Below are 18,312 nucleotides of genomic sequence, written 5' to 3'. Positions count from 1 at the left end.
TAAATTATTCACAAACACTCTACAGAAATACTGGCAAGAGCCTGAGCTAAATTAAGGAGCTACAGAGAGCGCAGAGTTATAGGTCGTGGTTGATCTCCCACTTTGGAGCTGCCATTTAGCATTCTCTCAGGTAATAACGGCAATACCATATATGACATGACACTCACGGGAGCACTTGAATGGGTGGTCTCAGAACAGCTCTTAATGGCAGATTCCGAGTTTATGTTTTAAAAGTGAAGGTTCCTAAGTGCTTCTTGGCTTCGATATACAGTACTGTGTAAAATCCAGAGACCAGTCTTCACTGATTTGAGGTTGAAATGGCTACTAAGTACAAATTTTTAGTATCCAAAAATGCAGAAAACACAGAAGCCTTGAAAACTAAATAGAACATCATGTTTTCAGTATATCATGTGCTATTCTTTTTTTCTCAGGCTTATTACATACCAAGGTTTATTTTGTAGTAACTGTAGGGATTTCAATGCAAACTAGCTGAGCTATTCTAACGTTATAGAAGAGTGTAATAAAACTTTGGGTCTGCTGGTGGGTTCTGGCCTTTTAAGGGGTTAATATCTGTTTTGACAGTCATCCAAATTAAATAAATGAAAGACAATCAGACTTTTGCACAGTACTGTACTAGGAAAAAATCATTTAGAACATTGATGGCTTTAAAGAACCACCAACTGAAAGGCTCTTTAGTAGAGCAAAGGTGGTTCCTCTAGGTCATCACTCCAAAGAAAACCTCTTTGGCATCAGTCTGCAGTGTGTAGTTCAGTACCACGGAAAGCAGCGTCCAGTGGCACCTACATCACAAACGGATAATCAAAAAGGAGCACTGGCTGCAAGCAAGGCTGCAGCTGCGCTTCTGGGGGCCTATATATAGACCTGTGACAGGCTGTCTCCTCCTTTATGACTCTTTCAGCTCAACATTACCTAGAACTGTGCCTATGGAGGTCTACAGTTGTGCTAAGCTCTGGGAGAGCTTTGCTGCTGTATGATTTGATGTTTCCTGTACTTTTGTGCTTACTGAACTCGGATATTTATATCAAAATTGACTTTGTGTGGTTATTCTGTATCCTAACCTATACTGAAGGACACTTGTGAGAAGGACTTGATGAGTACTGAAGGGTGATGCACAAATCGTTCTTTTAAGTCTTTTAAGTGAGTCAGGTGAATCAATTCATCAGCATAAACAAATCGAAAGCTCTTTTTTAATCCACAATCTGTACTGTCTGGATAAGGTAGCCTATGTTATTCTGCCCTTCAGTGTTTAAAAGCTTCGTATAGTTGGTTGTGAATGAAATGGCAAGTGGAGTTTCACCAGAAACAGCACAAACATGACTTAAAGCTAAGAAAGTTCATTGGAAGGATTTGTCCGTTTTCAATGTTGTTGCATCACCTGTACAATCATAACCGTCAATTAAATGGAATGTATCTGTCATTAGCCATTAAAATGGATTGGGAATGGATAAGGTCTTAGTTAGACTGCTATCATCACACAAATGCAACATTGAAGGATGATGTAGTGGCAGGTCCAAAATGTAATCTACACAGTCTTTCAGGATGTCACATACTTGAACACCCTTAGGAACAAAAAGGAATCAATTATATAGCTTGAAAGAACCAGTTAAGAACATTCAAACTTCCTATTACTACTGTTACACAACATTTAAATCACCATAGACGTGAGTAGAGCAAGTCTAATAAGGTATGTACAAGGCATGCAAAGTTATTCAGTTCAGTTATTCAATTCAAAATTCAACACAAAATGCACAATGGACATAGTACAGAATAGCTATAGAAATCTGAGTCTAAGCCTGTATTGAATTTTGAAGATAAACTTACTAAGAACATTAGAAAGAAACACTGAGGGGAACAAGGAGTCAAAAGAGGGGTCACACCCTTTAGGTTACACTAGGTGGCATATTTAGAGCAACCAACTGAGAAGTTATGAGATGTGTAATTATTACCTTACTACACAATGTAAATATTAGGATTAGAATTAAAATAATGCTTAGTAGTTACTGTATAATTCACATGAGTTAATGAGCAATTCATAGTAGTTATTATACAATACATATTAGTTACTAAATCATTCAGAATAGTTATTGTGTTATTACACAGATCAATTCATAGACGATACTGAATAAGAGTCTTACATTAATAACTGCATAATAAGCCTGCAGTACAAACGGTTGTAGAAATGGGATTAAACAGAAGCTTTCAGATCAAACAGTGACAAGATTCATGAGATAAACCAATGACTAATAAGATGCTGCAAAGTGCAACTCGGCACAGCAATTCCATTCACTACGAGAGAGTAATTTGCATTTGAAACAAGCTCCCCTTCCTCAAACTCAGCTGCAGTGTTGCTAATCGAGGCTACTTGGAAGGTGACAAGCATCCATCTTCAGGGGCAATGATGGCACTTCATTTGTCATGTTTTGCCCCTCAGAAACATGAGACTTGCTAACATGCATCTGACCAAAATCTAAAAAGAGATTTGATAAATTGTCAGAATGCACTTGAGGATGCAGAGGCTAAGATGCCAAGAGGGAGCAGGTTAAGAGTGTTTGGTAGTCAGGTCACAGCTTTACTTTACTTCAGCTCCCTAATGACAGCCACACCTGTGAGCTCCACTGTAAGCTGCACTGTACTGCAGTGGTATATTTGTTTAAAGTTCCTGACTGGAAAGTCTAGGACGGATCAGGTGTGTCAACGTGATTTGAATAATGCTTATAAACACGATATGAAGTGTTTACCATATAACTCATAATTTAAACTTTTATTAGCACAGAGGTTGAAATTGAAAATCCAGGAGGGATCAGCTGTACACAGTTGATTTAATTACTGTAGCAGCTCTGGTCCAGAAGAGTTTATTAAATAATAAGTCCTTTTTTAATTTTCAGACAGGGCAATTACATGCTAATCCTTTGTGAGAATTTACTTGATACAAACATTACTGCATCAAATCTTCTAGTATTACCCTTGAGTCAAGTGTTTAAACACAATGTTCCACAGTGTTTAATGCACAATTGTTCCTCCTCCACCTACAACAATAACAGTGCTATTAATTTGTCAGTTAAAGTAGGAGTATTATACAGAAACACACACACACACACACACACATTTAAATGTACAGTGAGGAGAAACAAGTATTCAGACACTTTTGATTTGGTTATTTAATATGTGCCCAATGCATATAGCCACTTTAAACACACACAAGTTCTCACAATCTCTTTTGACTTTGTAAACATAAACAAAACAAGTATGCATTAATAACCAAATAAGACAACTAATGAATGATGATAGATGAAACAAAAACGTGGATTTAAAAAAATTAATTGATAGAAATAAAGTATTTAGACATAACACACTAAGGACAATACTGCTTTGTTACAAAGCCAAATCAGCTTCAATGTATAAATGGTAAGAAGTAATTAGCGTTTTGCAGCATTGTCGTTCAGTTTTGGCCTCTTTTAACTGGACCATTTTCAATTCCCCACGTTTATGAGGGTCCCTCTTATGAATGCCAAACTTTTACCTTCTTTTTTTAGATATCAATCTTGAGTTATTTTGGCTTTAGTTGGGGTGATTGTTTTGTTGAAACATCCCTTTTCTCCCCAGATTCAGTTTCTTGGCTGTTGATATTAAATTCTCCTTAACTGTGTTCCAGTGCATTGCTCTACTCATGTTTCCTTCTGTGATGTATGTTGCCCCAGCACCATTTGCAAAGAAAAGCAGCCACATTTTATGTCGCTCGCACTTCCATACTTTACCGTGGATATGGTATTTTTAGGATCATTCACAGCCTTTCTTTCTTCTAAAATGATGGACTGAATTATTGCCAAGATTTATTGTTTCGTCTCAGCCGAGGACATCTTTTCAAGAGAGTTCTGACTGTCTAAATGCTTGTGTGCAAACCTTATATGTACATTTCTGTGCTTCGTTTTTAGCAGGAGGAGTTTTGCATGGGGTATAGAACTGCAGATGATGCAGTGCAGTTCATTGCTTATTGTAGCTGTTGTTTCTGCTGTTCTACAGTCATTATGCTTCTCTCTTACCTTCTTTATTGGAAGTCTGAGAGCGTGCTGTGAAATCTTGCATTGCACTTAATACATTAGAGAAACATTTGTGCAGACAGGGATATTAAAGCTCTTTTCTATGGCTCTGTAGGTTTTGAGTTATGGATGCTCCTTTACTGTTATATTATCTGCGTGACGCCTTTTATGACGACACCATGTGAAAGAGAACATTATTTAATCTTATGTATCTCTGCTGTTGAAGCAAACCTTGCATCTCCATTTTTGTAGTTTTTCATGTTTGTCAAAATGTTAAAATACCTGTTGTCCTTTACATTGTGTGTAAATTATATGATGAATGGACCAAAAGAAAAGACCCAAAATGAGAAAAAAATCTGTAACACTGACTTACATTAAAAGTAAAGTATGGTTTCCCTTCTCCTGCAAAGTTATCATTTTGAAGATACAAAGTTTTGTCAAATAAATACATTAAAATCAACCTGATTAATTTATGTAGCTTTTATAAAACTTTGACATGTGCTTATTTAATTTGTTCTAATGTAAACTTAAAAATAAAAGTGCACTTTTAACCGAGGTTCTGTATAGTACCAAAAGGTTCCATGACTTGTAACTGCAATAGAACTCTTTTTGTTGCTGTGTCTGATCCACTCGTACCAGCGCAACACACTAACGCTCCACCATTACATCAGTGTCACTGCAGTGCTGAGAATGATCCATCACCCTAGTATACCTGCTCTGTGGGGGTCCTGACCACTGAAGAACATGGTAAAGGGGGCTAATAAAGTATGCAGAGAAACAGATTGTAGAACTATAGAAGTGCACCTATATAGTAATTGGAGCTGATAAAATGGACAATGAGCGTAAAAACAGGATGCGTTTTTTATGTGATTGGCTGGTGTATTTGACAAAAAAATGTAAACGTTTTCTTAGAATGAAATGCAGGATGCACAAATACTATAATAATTCAAATACAATAATACAATACATAATGTACAAAATACATTAAAGAATCAAACTAGCCTGAACACAGTACATTATTATGGAAATTCTTTACACTGAACTGGGTATCCATGTGCAGAGCAACGCAGCTGTATGACAGCTCAATAGTTGAGCACTGACCTACAGGTGGCAAAGCAGCAGCTCATGCAACCAGGTGCAAGTATTGTGCAGGAGTGGGCAATTGTGTATGTGTGTGTGGGTTTGTACACATGCATGAGCACACATGCACCCCCCTCACTGTCAAACTTGCAACAAGAAGTCTGTGACAATCAGAGCATTTCCCAAAAAAACAACCGAACAGCTGACACCACGGCTCCACAACCGTTAGATCTTCACATTCCATCTTCAGACAGTAATTAAAGTCCATCTTGCCCTGAAGAGTTATATTAAGTGCTAAAAGGAATACAATATCTCGGTTATTCCCTCCTGTGTTTCATGAGAAGTTATGCAGGAGGTGTTGTTGTGAACTGAAGCGGTGGAACCACTAAACACAGCTCTGTTTGGCAAACAGACAGCGTGAAATGGCTGCCATGAGACATCTCCCAGCTGGCGCAGGTACGATCAAAGAGTTATTGTGAGTCATGTCGCCATGGAAACACTGAGTCTTGTGAGGTATTGTCCTTCGATGAAATGGCAGAGGATTAAAATAACTTCTCGGATAGCATTGCGGCACTAACTGCAATGTTCACTCCTCTTGCATTTTGTTAATGGAAATGATTCAGTGGTTTTACGAACACTGAGTAAGAGTGAACCAAAACAAAGGCCAGAAATCACAAAGGCAGTTTCCTACAAGACTCCGTATGTGTGTTTGTGTGTGTTTTTTCCATACATTTTCAGGACAAAGATGTTTTGACCAGAGAAAACAAGGCTGAACAACATCATAACAAACAGAATTGTACTGACTTGGTAAAGTGTTTTTACCAAAGTCGCATGCTAAATTCTCTAAAAACAAAAGGGCAAATATTTTAAAATTAAAATTAGGGTTAGATTTAGGGTCAAGCTTGAATGAAAATTCTTTACATATTGCTGATGTTGGAACAAAACATTACTTTCAATGTAAGTCAATGAAATAAGACTTTTTTCCAAGTCATTTTTGGCCATTTATTTTGGTCCATCCCTCATGAAAGTTTACACACCACATAAAGGCCAACATGCAATATACAACAATATGCAAACTGAAAATCAACAAAAATAGAGATATGAGGATTTGTTTCCAACAACAGTGATATATAATTAAATATGTAGATATCTTCATATATCTTCAAAACAGTAACTTTACAAGAGAAGACAAAAGATTCTTAACTCCTAATGTAAGTTAGTGTAAAGGATTTTTATGATTAATTTTATAATTGATTTTTATAAGTAATTTTCAGGCATTTTGGGGGGTTTTTTTTGTAATTTTTGGGCCCTTTCATTTCGGAAAAATTCACAAATTATCCAAAAAATGTATTGAAAAACAGCAGCAGCAGCAAATAATATTATGTATACGGGACATATTATTGTACAAATTATACAAATTATACATATACATTAATAAGTATAGAGAGTTGTATAGATCAGATATTTTCTTTATCATTTTTTTTCGAGCTTTTATTTTACTTGATTATTTGAGCTCAGCAGCTATTCTTTATATTGTGTGAACATTTCACAATGAATGGAACACCAGAAATGCTCCATAATCATTTGAAATAAAACCATTGAACCAACATTTAAATAAAAACACTATAGTGAAAAAAAAATAAATAAAAATACATTATTTTCATTTCATTATATATATATATATATATATATATATATATATATATATATATATATACAGTTTATCCCAAAGGTGTTCGATGGAGATGAGGTCAGGGCTTTGTGCGGGCTGGTCAAGTTTTTCAACATCAAACTCATCCAGCCACTGTGCCCTTCAGCACAGCTCTGAGTTTGCATGGTCTACTGTTTGTTTCATTGTTGTTGTTGTTGTTCCTAGCTGCTTCCATTTCACAATAACACCATTTACAGTTGACAGGGGCAGACCTAGCAGGATAAAAATTTCACAAACACTTGTGACTTGTGACGGAGGTGGGATCCTCTCACAGCACCATGTTTAAAGTCATTGAGCTTATCAGTACAACCCATTATACTGCCAGTGTTTGTCTATCAAGATTGCAAGGCGATGTGCTTAATTTTATGCCCTTGTTAGCAATGAGTGTATGTTTGTGTGTGTAAGCTTGGATGACACAACTCTTGTTTTCCAAGTTTTCCAAGTCATACATCCCATGGCCCTTTAAGTAAACAGCACATTCCTGTCCAAAAGCAGTTCCACACATGCTCAGATAACAGTTATGTAATATGGTTCAAATGTGGACACAGAGTGCCTGTTACAGGGGTCTGTGTTTTGGAAATAGTTATTTAATAAGGTCATGATTCATTCCAAATGTCTTTGTTTTACTTTTGCTGATCTCTCTGTGGAAATAGGGCATCTGTAGACACTTCTGGCCTTAAACAGCCTTAAAATGAAAGTCTCTAAATGATTCTTGGTTTGTACATACAGCTCTAGAAAAAAACATTGGCATGGCACCCTTACAACATCGGTAGAAGTCTTTAAATAGCTGAACTATATGTGTCCGATTCAGAGTGGAAGTGAAAACTGCAGGAAGGTAGATCTTCAAGAGAACTAACCACTGTTTCACATTATGCTGAGGCTCTTTAAACTTTAAAAAGGTTTAACACTTGCATCTCATTTTCAGAAGTGGTCCTTTAAAAAGCCCTCCATTGAAAGGCTCCAGAAGTGGTTTCTCTGTGGCATCTCTTCAAACAACACTTTTTGGAGACTTTTGTTTTAAGAGCCGAATGCTACATGTAGAACATATGAAATGTTTTCAGGAACAAAAGGTTCCCTGAACAACCGTTCGAAATGATGTCAGAATGTTTTCTCATGGCTTTCATAAACAAGTTATATAATCCACTCTTAATAAATTGCACACCACATGTGTATGTTCTGAATGAGTTCCAACAAGCAACTAGGGAATGTTGTAGACTTTAACTTGGGCCCTTCTAAATGCAGCTCTTAGTATTCCTCAATAGGGCTCCCCCAGAGAATGAATGGTTTGGTCCACTGCAGGGGGCCACTGGCCATGGCACGGTCAACCTTTGCTTAAGTCCTGGGGGTGCTTCTTTCATCCAGAGACCAAAAGGAGTGGACAGACAGTAGGGCAGAGTTAGCATAAGTTCAATCAATAAAGCCTTTTCAGCTTACTGTTGGGCAAAAAAAAGAATGGACCCTGTTCGACCAAGGACAACAAAGGGGTCACATTTGAAAAGACTCTTTTTTGATTTATTAATGCAGCTCACTTTCTGCATTCATGTCCTTTATGTAACCAGCTCTATCAATACAACAAACAACGACCCCCATATTTTTGACTGGAATAAATTTTGACCCCAGTTGTTGAGGTCAGGAGGAAACAGGGAGTCTCTACTTTTTCTCCAAAGAAGCATTTTGAACAGCGACGGTCGCATTTGCAATGCTGATCTGTGATAAATAATTGATAAGACACCAGTACAGTTCAAGTGTGATGGCTCTATGTGCTGTTACCTTTGCTGCCATGCTGCCAGCCTGCGAAGCCCAACATTGTTCTTTAAATAGACCCTTGTAGGGTTGATGTCAACAGCATGAGGAGCAACAATATTTCATTTATTTCTTAAACTTCAGGTGTCTTTTTTCAAAAATGTAACATTTGTTGCCTGATACTGAATATGGAGAATGTTATGTAATGTCTTGTAATCACACAAGAGTTTGGAGCTTTGTTGCACTTTATTGGATTTGACAGTATGAATGACATTACTTTTATAAGAAAAAAGCAAACTTTTTATTTATTTGCTTTTTTACTCATGTAATTTTAATTTTAGAATTTTCAGACACAAGAGCCTATGAAAGTTATGAACATCCTATTAAACATTTTAAAGAGTCTATATCTCATATTGTTTATTTAGGTTTATGTATTATAGCAGTCATCAATTTATTTTTACATGGCCATTTTCAACCTGTTTTTATCAGGCTGTTTTTGGTATTGTGCGCTTAAGACTGATATATGTAAATGGTGCTGATTGGCTGCTCTATATTCTCCCTTATTCAACAAGCCTAGGCTGAAATAGCCCTTTAACTTACAAAAAGAAAGACTGGTTGGGATAAACTGCTGAACTGATGGAGATAGTGTGAATGTGGTGGTTTTTGTGACATCACAAAAAAAGCTTCCATATATGGATCACATGGACATTATTGTCTTAGCTTACTGAGATTTTGTTCAAAACCTCAGATAAACTGAGATACCTCTGGACAAATATCACTGCTGCTTAGTTTAATCACTGTTAGAGCCATGATGAAAAGGCCATATGACTGACGTGTGTCCATACCTCATCATAATAGTCTCCCATATTTAGATCACTTATAATGGTATGTGACAAGGCAGATGTGTCAAACTGCAAACCACACTGTCCTAAATCATTAAAAAATAATGAGAGAGGAAGAGTGTGTGTGTGTGTGTGTGTGTGTGTGTGTGAGAGAGAGAGAGAGAGAGAGAGCGAGAGAGAGAGGTGTGGGAACAGTCACACACTGTATTGTCGCCAGCAAGAAGCAGCTGCTTGGTGCCAGCTGGTGACTAATATACACACTCATACACTAATACTGAGACTCTGCTCTGACAGAGAAACAGAAAATTTGACTAATCACGCACATTCAGCAATCAAAAACACATGAGCCATGCATGTTTGTGGAAGGTCAAAAAATATGCAAGTAGAATGCCAGCAGAATTGAATAAATTCTCAACATCACTGAATGTGTTTGGGATCACTTTGATTGTGAAAATCAGAACAAATTCTTAGACTGAACTTTGGAGGAGTGGAAAATATCCCTGCAGATAATTTTTTTAATGCTTAAAGCTATAATCAAGACAAAGAGTGGATTCACCTAAACAATGGATTAGCATGACTGGAAATTAAATAAATGAAATGTCCAATTTATGAATGTTGTTTAATATTTTTATAAATGTCTGCTAGTGCCTCTGTGTTGTGTTCACAACAAACTTACAGCGTCACACTTAGTTTTCCCACAGTAGGTTTAATGCTGCTTGAGGCATATCTAATTAAAGACATGGACAAGTATAGAAGATATCTGAGTAACATTCTTTATTGTTATGTATTATATTGCAGATTACAGTGAGTCTTTCACTAAATACTTAAATTCAAAGCCCAGCATGCAATCTTAATGGAGGTGTGGTTTTGCCTATTAGTTTCTTTTTGGCCTGCCTAAGCTCCTATCTTTTGCTTAGTTTGTCCTTCATTTAAACAAACCAGGTTTTGCTTCATCAGTCAATACACTTGGTGGACCATGTGAGTATTTTACTATGGCTTCAAACACAGTTCAACCAACCAGGTTTTAGTACTTGAGTTATCCATTTTAATAATCCGTTTTTAATCAGATTCTTCAAAGCAAGAAGGGCCTGGGTCCGATTCCTCAGCCGGGCAACCAGGCTCCTTTCTGTTCTCCCGGTGTCTGCGTGGGTTTCCTCCAGGTACAGTTTCCTCCTACAGTCCAAAGAAATGCAGTCAGGCCAATTGAACATGCTGAACTGCCCCTAAATGTGAGTGTGAATGTATATTATTGTCTGTCTGCCTTGCGATGGACTGGCAACCTGTCCAGGGTGTTTCCTGCCTTCCATCCAATGGCCACTGGGTTAGGCTCCAGCAAACCCCTCCCAACCCCCACATAACCAAGGAGGATAAGCGGTTTAAAAAATGTGTGTGTATAAAACAACAAACACCAACATTCTACTGTTGGCAAATGACTTTAAACTGTTCTAGAATAAGAACTAACAATCCAAATCAACCAGGGCAAATGGGCTGAGAATATAGAACAGTGTGTGAGAACATTCTAGAAGAGTGTCAATTGGGAAGGATACTCTAGAACAATGAGAAATGAGGAAAACACTCAAGTGTGATTTGGGAAGCACATTCAAGAAAAGTGAGAACTGGGATAAATATTGTAGAACAATTATGAATTCTATAATCAGCCAACAATAACAGACAGGTCAGGCCACCATCCCAGAGTGTCTGTTTGCTGGTGTTTGGTGGAGAACGCTGGGTTGGGGCGTTCTGGTCACAACATTCCTACAAATATAGTAACAGTAATACAGCGAGCTTCTTGGAATCTATTCAGCAGGTATATCTGAGGAAAAGTCCATTGTGCAGGTCCCACAGGAAACATTGCCCCTAAACTTACCTATGCAGAAGCTGAAATGAAAGCCCAGAAGATCTTGTGGAGGTATCTGAAAGGGATGGTACTCAGGCAATCCATCACTGTCTGCGGCTCGGCTGCTCCTGAGGCTGTAGCCCTGTACACTCAGGCCTGGATGGATGTTACATAAGAGAAACAATGCATGAGTCATGTTCCATAGTCCAACAAGAGGTCTGCAGAACAAGCTTCATACATCACAGATCAGCCATGTAGTTGTAGTCAACCCTGGAATCCACTTTTCTGAGTATACTGTACATCTGTATGATGTAATGTCTACAGCCTTTTATTTTATTGATCTGTTATTTGTCTGAGTAAATATTCTGGTTATTCAGTGGAAGTCTATGCTTTTTATAGGGATGCATGATTAAATCAGAATCAGATCGCTATTACTCTACAAAAATTATTGCCATAGTACTCTTTTTAGATTTTATTAATGCTTCAAACTGATTTGTGATAACGGCAGAATGTTTAGGCAACACTAGGCTAATATGCTAAAATGTCTGCATTTAATTCATTTAACTGCATTTATAACCCTGAAGAAATAAATATACAATTTTTGTGTGGTGCTGATCCAGATACATTTGTATGCTATTAAAACATTTTATGAAGATTTATGTGTTGGTATTGGCAGATATGTACATTGAAAATATTGGACACTGTTACCAGAATTTCCATATCAATGCTTTTCTAGAAATTTGTGTGATCTGTTCAAGAACATGTTATATTTTAAGGTCATTCACAACATCTCACTGTAATCTATACTAAACCAACACAAACACTGTGAAATATTTCAGGGGCTTTAAGTGTTTTTAGCATATTTTTACCAAAAACAAAAATAAAGAATATCATTGCTGTCCAAAAACATTTTTTCTACATCAGAAAAAAACGAATTTCAGACAAATTTCTCCAAAAAATAAAATCTCTTTATAATAATTTACATTTAAAGTTCCTCCAGTAAAGTTACTATTTTAAAGATATGGTTTTTTCACCCCAGATATGACATTCCCACATAATGTTCAGTGTTTTTTGTGTCTACAGTGGGCTAAAGGTACTCAGTCGCTGTAAAGGGAAAAGTGTCAACAACACAGTGTCAACAACAGTAAAAAATGTATTGTAACCTTATTTTTTCTGTTGCTATTTAAAGATGCCTCTTTAAACTGAGGTTCAGCAGGATGCTATAGCTCACGTTTTCTGACAGAACAACATTATTCCTCTGTAGCTTCTAGTCTCATTACTATTTCAGCAGAGCATGCAGTATTAACCAGCATTACGTAAGTCTAATCAGTAGCGTAAGTGAAGCTTCTAGAAACTTCCGCCCAGCGCCTGAATTCCTGTTAATCTTTAATTAAGCATAAGGTGCAGAGTTGATTCATCTGTTCCTCGTGGGAGCTATTTTCAGAAAATGTCGCCCACTCAGAGACCATGAGGGCAATAAGGGGAAAAAGATGAAGCCCTTCAAAAATGTGTTGCCCCACAGTGGCGCTGCTAATGGCTGTTTCACACATCTGTACGTAGGTACAGCAGATTCTGTTGTCTTCTAAAGACTTTCCCTTGAAATGTTATATAGTCTGATAACTTATGGTGGAAATGACACATGTATTTGAGGGCTAGATAATAAGATTATAGCATGCATAGGATTAGGTTTGACCTGAAAAGACTTCAAGCATGCAGTCATGAGAAACAACACTGTTCATCACAGTCTAAATAATTAAATGTAGTAGTAGTACTTGTAGGAGCTGTAATAGTAATATTATTACATAATCTCACACTTTTGGACTAACTTCAAATCACATTTTACAGGGCCTGTGTGCAAAATGTATTTTGTATTTTATTTAGGGATGCATCAATATGAACACTGGTATCAGGTATCACACCAATACTGTGCTCAATTACTTTACTTGTAAAATATATGTCACACATCTCTCTGACATCACTCTCACTAAGGACTACTTGACAGTCTCACCACCAGCGCCAACCACCATTCTTCCTCACCTGAGCATTGATGTGTAGCATCTGTGTCTAATTATTTTTACCTGTTTGTTAATACATAAGCCCGGGCTTTTACCTTAGTTCCTTGCAAGGTTTTGTATCTTTCAACAGAGCTAATGAGCTTTATTTGTTGTTTTGTTCTATCTCTGTACCAAACCAGAATTTTTTAACTCTGCCTTTTAAAACACCTTATAAAAACAACTACATTTTCTTTGGCTTTTTGCACAATATGGGCCCTTTAAGTGTGCTGCATTTATTATAGTCTAATAACATTGTTCTTACAAGGTAGTTGTGGCTAGCCTGTAGGAAACAGTCCATCATGAAAACAATTTTTATAAAGTCATTTCTTGAAAAAAAGAGACAAAATATATTTTCTCTGTTCTTTGTGCTCTGAAAAGTAAAATATAAAATTAATGCAATGCCTAATTTCCCTGTGGTTATGGAAAAACATCATGACCTGCTTTACAGCAGAAATCCCTTCAGTTGCAACTTAGATCTGGGCCTCATTAGAATAGGCTAATTATTTGCAAGTTGTAATTTGCATATCCCTGCCTTCAGTTGAAGTATATGACCCAAAAACTGCTCTTGTGGTTTGCTAGTGAGGACAGAACTGAGTTGAATGAATGTTACTGGCAGTCAGTCAGCCAAGAACCCCTGCACAAATAGCAAAAGACAGTAGCATAAACAAATGTGCTTCATTTGTGACAGTGACATTACAGCGGCACCGTCTGATACTTTTCCTTTTGTTCGTTTTTTTAGAGGACTGCTTTAGAGCTCTTGAAATAATTGTCTTGACTCCCAACTGTCATGCAACCTGTATGTACATGTTTCTTTTAGTTAAATATAGGCTTTCAGTTCTTAATATTCAAAATTTTAGTACAAGGTGGCCTAAAAAGTTTAATTTTTTTCTTGTACAAAGACTCATGCTGGCATCAGACTTCATTATGTTGTCGAGAATGCGTTTCAGAACTAAATGTTTTTTAATGATCATTTTCATAATCTCCCAAAGTTTTACAGTCAGAAATATATGTTTGAAAATGTTCTTATTAAACTGACATGCCGGACTGAATCTAGAATGGCTACCTGCTCCCTATAAATTCACTACATAGGATGCTATGACTTCTATACCCAAATAGCGCTCTACATGTTAGATACAGAGTTGAGCAACTAATGGCTCATATAAATGCATTTCATTTCAATATTCAAAGCACTATTATATCATAGTGAGCTACCTAAGGGGTAGGGGGGCATTATAGGGCGTGGGGGGCCATTTAAGTTTCAGCCTTAAGTTTCAGCCTTTCAGGCCTACACTTACCACTCGGATGTAACTCCTGAGATAGAGACAGTGGTGAACCCATCCCCATACATATACACTCACCGGCCACTTTATTAGGTACAGTTCAGTTCAGTGAACACAAATATGCAACTCAATGCATTTAGGCATGTAGAGGTGGTCAAGACAACTTGCTGAAGTGAAACTGAGCATCAGAATGTGGACGAAAGGTGATTTAAGGGACTGCTGATTTACTGGGATTTTCACGGACAACCATCTCTAGGGTTTACAGAGAATGGTCCAAAAAAGAGAAAATATCCAGTGAGTAGCAGCTGTGTGGACTAAAATGCCTTGTTGATGTGAGAGAATGGGCAGACTGGGTCGAGATGATAGAAAGGCAACAGTAACTCAAATAACCAACCAAAATTTCTGAGGAATGTTTCCAACACCTGGTTGAAAGTATGTCACGAAGAATTAATGCAGTTCTGAAGGCAAAAGGGGGTCCAACCTTTTACTAGCAAGGCGTACCTAATAAAGCGGCCAGTGTGTGTGTGTGTGTGTGTGTGTTTATATATATATATATACATATATATATATATATATATATATATATATATATATATATATACACATACATACACACACACACACACATTTCCAAAAAAGATGGGGAGAGGTTTACCCTTCCTTGTGTATACATGGAAAGACTTAAGGCATTAAGGCAGGGAGAGCAGCACAAAGACCGCCACTAGGGTACAGAACAGAGCAAGTATTAATGATAATGAACATGACATTGAAACAAGTCAGATAGAGCAGGGAGGGGATGGGGTAGAGATGGGGTGCAGGTGGCTGCAGAGGAAGCGGAAAGGATGGGCAGGCTAACCGCAGGTGATTGTGGCCTGAGCTTGACTTCAAGACCTGCCTGAACTAACACTATGCTTGAGCCAGTGATGTTGAGATCTGGGCTAGAGTGGAGGTCATTCCATTGTTCTGAGAACATCAGCATCAGGGTGGTCTCCGACTTTTGCACAGAACTGTACATTATATCATTGTATCTGTACACACATTAAAACACCTCAGGATTTGAACCATATGCTAAATTAAGACACGCTAATGTAAGAATCAGATATTTAAAAGCTTATTGTACAATACCTTAAATACTATGCAAAGGCCCCTCAAACTGAATTATGAATATAAAAACACAGACATACTGTTCATGGTCAACAGTCCCCATATGCGTAGCAGACGTATGACCAGAGACTATCCATTTAGCGGCTGTCTCTCAGCTTTGCTCTTACTCACTGTTTTCCATTACCTGTATTCTATTAAAAACCCTGCCAGGGGAATATGTGAAAGCAACTCTAAGGGGAAAATAATAGAGAGGATGCTTAGCTTTTCTTTACCCTGCTTAGCTCCTTTATGATAGCTCATAATGCAGCCATGCTTGACACTTACGTTTTGTTCTGTTAGTATTCTCAGGCACAGACCAAACTAGCAGGCTGAAAAAGCACAGTAAACAGCACTAGGCTGTGACTGTATCATCTCAAATATTCTTATTATCCTCCAAGTTGTCCAGTCCTGTCCATATATATTTTGTCCAAGATTAATGTGGATATCTCTCAAATGTCTCCTTTCAGCAGAAATGGAGACAAACTGGGCTTGTAATATTGCGATTCATCATTTTAATTTGCTAGCTCAAGAGCACCACATAATGCTGCAGTGGTTATTTTTGCACATGTGCAACACTTTGCCCTCAGAAAAAAAGGGAGAAAAAAATGAAACTCCAAGCAAAACTGCTTTTATTTACACCAGGGAGGAGAAAGAGGCCCCTTGGGCATCTGTTGTGCAACTGTTTTGTGTATACATATTGGCCCTGCAAGGCAAAAGTAATTTCTTCTTTGATGTCATATAGTTTTTTGCAAATGAGGCATGCATGAAGTTTCTCAGCATTATTTACCCTGCAGAGCTGTGTCGTCTATAACTACAGACTTGACTTGGCAGACTGCTCCCCTTTCCAGCTCCCTCAGCCCAGCATTCCTAAAAGAAGCTGTTCAGTGTCTTTATCCAACCACTTCACTGACTTCTTAACATTTTTACTACATGTTCAGCTGCAAGCATATAAACTGTAAGATAAGAACTTGAGGAACACAAGGTTTCTTTAAGTTAATCAGTCGGCTGGACAATGATACTCAAATGTGTAGCTGTTTAGAGAAAATCTCAAGACTCCATTCATTAATTCATTGCTTCATTTACAGTACTGTGGGAATGTCAGAGATCACCATTCATTTACTTAATTGCCAGTCAAAAACATATGGTCATTAACACACATGATTGCGAGGAAAAGTAGAAAAGATATATAACAACTCAACAACATGACAACAATGACATTTTTCAGTATTTAGGCTGCCACGCTTTGCCTTTAATACAGCTTACATTCTTTTTGGAAGACCTGTTTTCAGATTTTCCATAGACATCTGGTGATGTTATTTTTCCACATCTCCTAAGTTTAGTCTGAGAAGTATGTTGTTTTTTCTGCTTCTCACAATCCACATAATCCCAAGCACATTCAGTGATGTTGAGGTCTGGACTCTGTGGAGTTCAGTCCATTGTTCTGACAACACCAGCAGCTTCTTTGTTAAATATCTTTGTCTATTTCCTTTTCTCAGTAACAGCTTTTGAGAGCTACACATCCCTTCCGACCCACATTATTGAATTGTCCTCTCAAAGTGGACAGATGGACAGAGTGGAGCTGATTTTCTCTCTTGAAGATGAAAGCTTTAAGTACTGTATTGACAGTATTGGGGTCTACCACCTCTTGGATGGTTGTTAGGGGGGCATTTTTCTCTACATCTTTTTGAACAGTTATGCAAACTTCTGTTTTTTTCTTACATATAAGCTCCTCAGAAATGTGTTCTGAGTGTGTTAAAATGGAAAATAGAAATCTGGAAATGAAATAAATGAAGGCTGGTGTCTGCACAGTACTAATTCTGCATTTAAAACTGTTTTAAACGCCAGGTGCCCTTTACATTATGTGGATGTTACATTTTAGAGATATGAGTTTTTCTCACGACAGCGATGTGTAGAAAGCAAAGAGAAGTAGGCGAGTTCCCACAGATGCACTTAAGAGCCCAGTGTGTGTGATTAGCAGTGTTAGGAGGTTCCCTCACTGCATGTGGGGGTGGCTGTATACTTAGTTATCATTTTCAGAATATAACACAAAGGAGCTTTGTAATACATAAACTTACACCTTATCTGCCACTTCGACTAAATTATGTTTCAAAGGGACCATATTTTATATTTTACCTTTGTTTTATTTTTCCACTTCCAGTGTTTTATGACTGTTTTAGTAAATAAAACCACACATTCATTTTTCAATGTCCTTTTGCCATTCGAAGACCATTTGCTTCTTTTTGTCTCTTAGAATTAAACAGGCTGTTTTGCTAGTGCATATTTAAGGCTGATATATATTTGCCATGTATTCAGTCTCATTCAAGAAGCAGTTTTGGCTGAAATGTATGGAACAAAGTGGTAAATTTGAGACAGTAACCCTAGGGACTCAGTAAATCAGCAACATCTTTCAGAGGTCTGGCTGCTTTGGAAAGCTGCAATGATACATTTGCTTCAGCCAGGAATAGGATAACTTTCCCTTCTGCGTCTTCTGTTCCTTTTACTCTGCTACAGTCTGCAGTAACCACACTGTTTATCACTTCATCATGAAAGAGTATGTTAATCTA

General features: G+C 37.5%; 1 protein-coding gene across 1 annotated transcript in view; it reads right to left on the bottom strand.

Moving 5' to 3' along the window:
* Positions 1 to 10,236: 10,236 nt before the first annotated feature.
* trmt44 (tRNA methyltransferase 44 homolog) overlaps positions 10,237 to 18,312 on the bottom strand; it is a 35,545-nt gene continuing 27,469 nt past the window's right edge. Inside the window, exons 12-13 of the transcript XR_001858507.2 lie at positions 11,302 to 11,427; positions 10,237 to 10,607 (exon numbers count right to left, since the gene is read on the bottom strand). The gene's annotated coding sequence lies outside the window, so the exon portion shown is untranslated. The remainder of the gene's footprint in view (positions 10,608 to 11,301; positions 11,428 to 18,312) is intronic.

The sequence above is a fragment of the Pygocentrus nattereri genome, chromosome 2 (assembly GCF_015220715.1).
Source record: "Pygocentrus nattereri isolate fPygNat1 chromosome 2, fPygNat1.pri, whole genome shotgun sequence".
Classification (NCBI taxonomy): domain Eukaryota; kingdom Metazoa; phylum Chordata; class Actinopteri; order Characiformes; family Serrasalmidae; genus Pygocentrus; species Pygocentrus nattereri.
The sequence above is the reverse complement of the archived record's forward strand: the minus strand, read 5'-3'. Positions and strand labels throughout refer to the sequence as shown.